At 42.4% G+C, this 5817-nt stretch overlaps 1 pseudogene; it reads left to right on the plus strand.

The window, feature by feature from the left end:
- Positions 1 to 2271: 2271 nt before the first annotated feature.
- Positions 2272 to 3620, plus strand: LOC100981395 (large ribosomal subunit protein uL18-like; annotated as a pseudogene).
- The last annotated feature ends 2197 nt before the right edge of the window (positions 3621 to 5817 follow it).

Genomic DNA, 5817 nt, shown 5'->3' on the forward strand with positions numbered 1-5817 from the left:
TGGCTGTGGGAAGCATGGTCAGCACAAAGCCGCTAGCTCTCAGTTCCTTCGGGATCTGCCTTGACTAGAGACGTCTGTGCCACTGGAGGCTGCATCCTTCCTGGGAAACCCAGCACCCAGTGACTGAGGTGGGTGGGGTACAAAGGCCCAGCCATTTCTGCCCAGCAAGGGCTACACCGAGGCCCAATATTCACTCCACGGCTCCCCAATGCCACTCTCTCCAGAATGTGGTCTTCCTGCCTCCCCAACCAATGATGCAGCAGGAGAGGGAAATGAGACGCCTGGGGTGGCTGGACCATCTCCTTGCAGGCCTCTGCCCAGCAACCCCAAACTCACACCCCAGACCCCTTCAGTTCACTTGGAATGGAGCAGGTTCCAGGAGCTGGCCAAGCAATTGCATGTGAGCACATAGATGCCCTTGTGCCTTCTCCTGGGGAGCTATGGGTCACTCATATCCTTGTGGCATTGATAGCATTTGTTGGTTTTGCTTAAAGAGGTAGGAAGTTTAAAAAAATAAGGCATGATTTGGCAGAAAAGCACAAGACACTTGGGTTCCAGTTATTTGAGCATTTGTGGGTAAAGTGACCCTATGTCCAGTATGCCTGGTTCGTGCCTGTCACCCCAGGGTCATTATCAATAGCGCTGCCTTTCACCCTCAAATGCCTCAAATACCTCAATTGTGGCCACCCCATGCAAAAGCCATAGTACCTCAGAGCAAGTCTATCTGGCTGTCTATCCTCCTCTCCGGTCTTGGATATTTTGAGAGAGAGAGGAAGATGGTGTCCTGGGTGGTGAGTGGAAAGAATGCCCTTCCAGGACAGACTTGGGTTTGAATGACCTCTGGGCCAGGCACTAGCTCAGAGACTTTGGATGAGTTTCCCAGCCTCTTACTGCCTTATCTGAGAAATGGAAGTAATTAAACACACCTAGCCTTTCATGCATGGTTGTTGAGAACACCGAGTCAAATACTTGTTACGAAGTTTCTCTGGAAACTGTGAAGCCCTATTCAGATGTAAGTACGGACAAAATGCCTAGCAATAAGTATTTGCTAAATGATTGAATGCTTGACTCATTGAATGGGTGGAATGGGGGGAATGTTAGGTATAATTATTATCAATGTGTGACAATGATAAAACAACAACCAGGTTTTTTTTTTTCAAGTTGATGGGTCACCCCTCGAGAGGTAAAGTCTATTCCCCTAGTCTTGAATATGGGCTGGACTTAGGGACACATTTCTAAGGAAGACAACAGAAAACAGCACAAGTGATACTGCATGTGTTCCAAGGCTAGACTATGAAAGGTACTTTAGCCTGGCTCTCTCTTGGGACGCTTGCTCTTCAATCCCTGCTGCCATGTTGTGAAGAAACCCAGGCAACAATGGAGAGGCTGAGTATATTCATTCTAGTCCTCAGCCCCAGTGGAGGTCCTAGCAAACAGACAGCATCAACAGACAGCCTTTGAGATGACTGCACCTCCCATCAATGTCTTATTGCATCCTCACAAGAGACCCCCAGTGAGAACCACCTCCTGAGCCCAGTCAACAATAAATGATTGTTTTGTGTTTAAAAAAAAAGTCAATGGGAATGTGTTCTGAAAGCAAGATGCATCTCTTGGAGCAAACTGCCTCCCAAGGATATGAGAAGGGCCACGCTAGGTATGACTCTCTGCCTCTGCAGCTGGAAATGTACAGCCCTGACAGCAGCCTCTGGGGTGCGCCACCCAAAGCATTCCATTTTCTCTAATAGCCAATTATAACTGTCATCTCTGCAAGTATCTTAATCTTTGAAATTACTTTTGCAGACACTACCACCTCTTGGGATAATGGTTCCATAAGCTTCTTCCCTATGAAACTCCTCCAGAATTTGAAAAATAAATGCATGTCCACTTTATCGACTGCTCTTACCATTTTAGAGATTATGATCACGTGCACTCTTCAACTTCCCCTTCCCAGACTGAGTCGTCTGGTATTTTTCGTCACAATCCCTAATGGCAAGCCAGTGTGGTACCTAAAACATTCAAGACCTGGGGAGTTAGTGTAAACTTCCAATGAAACAGAGTTGAACTAAATAGCTTATTTGTTAATAGGTATATAGTTTTAATAGGCTTTGAAAACAGCATGTGGGTTTTAATTCGTGTTAATGAATGTAGTCCCTACTGAAGTACTTGAAAATAAATACACAATGATCTGAATTGAATGTTAAGATTCTTGCCCTTTTTGCCCCCTAGCGCTGCTGGGCCTGCACGTTTCTGTCGAGCCATGGATTCAGGTCTCTGTTCCGCAGGATGGGGTTTGTTAAAGTTGTTAAGAATAAGGGCTACTTTAAGAGATAGCAAGTGAAATTTAGAAGACGCCAAGAGGGTAAAATTGATGACTATTCTCGGAAATGCTTGGTGATACAGGATAAAAATAAATACAGCACACCCAAATACAGGATGATAGTTCATGTAACAAACAGAGATATCATTTATCAGATTGCTTATGCCCGTATAGAGGGGGAAATTATAGTCTGCACGGCATATGCACGCGAACTGCCAAAATATGATGTGAAGGTTGGCCTAACAAATTATGCTGCAGCATATTGTACTGGCCTGCTGCTGGCCTGCAGTCTTCTCAATAGGTTTGGCATGGACAACATCTATGACTGCCAAATGGAGGTGACTGGTGATGAATACAACGTGGAAAGCATTGATGGTCAGCCAGGTGCCTTTACCTGCTATTTGGATGCAGGCCTTGCCAGAACTATCACTGGCAATAAAGTTTTTGGCACACTGAAGGGAACTGTGGATAGAAGCTTGTCTATCCCTCACAGTACCAAACGATTCCCTGGTTATGATTCTGAAAGCAATGCAGAAGTACACCAGAAGTGCATCATGGGCCAGAATGTTGCAGATTACATGCGCTACTTAATGGAACAAGATGAAGATGCTTACAAGAAACAGTTCTCTCAATACATAAAAAAACAGCATAACTCTAGACACGATGGAGGAGACGTATAAGAAAGTTCATGCTGCTATACGAGAGAATCCAGTCTATGAAAAGAGGCCCAAGAAAGAAGTTAAAAAGAAGAGGTGGAACCATCCCAAAATGTCCCTCACTCAGAAGAAAGATCAGGTAGCTCAAAAGAAGGCAAGCTTCCTCAGAGCTTACGAGCAGGCTGCTGAGAGCTAAACCAAACAATTTTCTATGAGGATTTTTCAAATAAAGACAGTAAACTTATGGACAGCAACTAAAAAATAAAGATTCTTATGTATGGTTTTTATTACATGTTAAAAGCAATATTTTTTCCTTGGGAATAAAGCTCCACAATCCTAGTAAAAACAAAACAAAAACAAAAACAACCAAGAAAATGTTTGCATGCCTCATGCCACCCTGCTCAAAACCCTCCAGACTCACTGTTTCTTGCCTGCAGAATAGCGTCCACGTGGCTCAAATTGATGGGTGGCCATCATTGGTCCTCCAACCTGATGCCTCTCTTCCCACCAAAGCATCAGCAGTGGTGAATCTGATTTACTCACTGACTCCCACACCTGTATTGCCTCTCCCTGTTGTGCTTGTTTGCCAATGCTGCCTCCAACAGCGGAAGTGCCTGTCTATCCTCACCCATGGTTTCCAATCCCTATTATGTTTCTTTTTGTAAGCTCTAACGCTTTATAAAGATTGATGTTTTATGCCTTTTCTTCTTAGAGGTCTTCCAAAGAACAAAGAGAGAATTTACATATTTTTAATTAAATAAAACGTATTTTATTTTGCAATTACCATATGGGTCTATTGGGATCCTTTTTATCTAAGGGCAATGTGTATAAGAGGCATTACAGGATCTAGCTGATCTTATTTTTCTTATATCTTGAGGTACTTTACTATTTTATTATCCTGGGAATTATTGTTATTCAATTATTATTATCCTGACAATTCCATCATTCTTCCATTTAAAAATTATTTTCATCTTTTTTGGCATGGTTGGGAACAACTGATAAGTAACCCAACTGTTAAGTAACAATTGCTCCCAACCATGCCAAAAATGATGAAAATAATTTTTTTTTTTTTGAGATGGAGTCTTACTCTGTCATCCAGGCTGGAGTGCAGTGGCATGATCTAGGCTCACTGCAACCTCCGCCTCCCAGGTTCAAGGAATTTTTCCTGCCTCAGCCTCCCAGGTAGCTGGGACTACGGGCGTGTGCCACCATGCCTGGCTAATTTTTTGTATTTTTGATTTTTTTTTTTTTTTTTTTTTTTAGTAGAGAAGGGATGGTCTCAACCTCCTGACCTTGTGATCTGCCCACCTTGGCCTCCCAAAGTGCTGGCATTACTGGCATGAGCCACCACGCTCGGCCTGAAAACAATTTTTAAATTGAAGAATGATGGAATTGCCTAGAAGGATGGTCCAATAGTGAAGCAAATCATCATCCTTCCTTTTTTAAAAAAAAAAATTCAAATTGTTTTTTAAATTTTTTGTGAGTACCTAATATTTATGAGGCACATGAGATGTTTTGATACAGGCATGCAATGTGAAATAAGCACGTCATGAAGAATGGGTTATCCATCCACTCAAGCATTTATCCTTTGAGTTACAAATAATCCAATTACATTCTTTATTTTCAAATATACAATGAAGTCACTATTGACTATAGTCACCCTATTATGCTGTCAAATAATAGGTCTTATTCATTCTTTCTAACTTTTTTGTATCCATGAACCATCCCCACCTCCCTCCCAATTACCCTTCCCAGCCTCTGGTAAACATCCTTCTACTCTCTATGTCCATGAGTTCAATTGATTTGATTTTTAGGTCCCACAGATAAGTAAGAACATTTGAAGTTTGTCTTTCTGTGCCTGGCTTATTTCACTTAACATAATGATTTCCAATTCCATCCATGTTGTTGCAAATGACTGGCTCTCATTCTTTTGATGGCTGAATAGCACTCCATTGTGCACGCGTATCACATTTTCGTTATACATTCATCTGTTGATGGACACAGGTTGCTTCCAAATCTTAGCTACCGTAAATGGTACTGCAAAAAACATAGGAGTGAGGACACCTCTTTAATATATTGAGTTCCTATATTTTGGGTTTATACCCAGCAGTGGGATTGCTGGATTATCTGGTAACTCAATTTTTAGTTTTTTTGAGGAATCTCCGAACTGTTCCTTTCATTTTCTTATTACCCAAAGAATGACACCATCTCTCAAGAAAGTACAAAAGAAGGCAGGAGACACCATCTTTGTAGGCTGCTTTTTGCTTTCATTGAACACACTTGACAAATCGGAATTTTTCATTTTCCACCCATAAAGGCAAAGAAAATAAAATGGACAGAAAAAGACACTCCAAATTATTAGATGAACCAGAAAATGAAATGAAAAGAGACAGAGAGTGGCACTGCAGACACGAATAATGATGGTAAAATATATCCTTAAAGTGAAATCTCAGGCTATCAGGCCTCAGATGACACCATCCTAAGTAAGTGTCCTCAAACTTAAGAATCAATGCGTGAACAATGTCTTTTTTTTTTTTTTTTTTTTTTTGAGATGGAGTCTGGCTCTGTTGCCCAGGCTGGAGTGCAGTGGTGCAATCTCGGCTCACTGCAAGCTCCACCTCCCAGGTTCACGCCATTCTCCTGCCTCAGCCTCCCATGTAGCTGGGACTACAGGTGCCCGCCACCACACCCAGCTAATTTTTCATATTTTTAGTAGAGACGGGGTTTCACCGTGTTAGCCAGGATAGTCTCGATCTCCTGACCTCGTGATCCGCCCACCTCAGCCTCCCATAGTGCTGGGATTACAGGTGTGAGCCACCATGCCCGGCCGAAAAATGTCTTCTT

The sequence above is a fragment of the Pan paniscus genome, chromosome 7 (assembly GCF_029289425.2).
Source record: "Pan paniscus chromosome 7, NHGRI_mPanPan1-v2.0_pri, whole genome shotgun sequence".
NCBI lineage: Eukaryota > Metazoa > Chordata > Mammalia > Primates > Hominidae > Pan > Pan paniscus.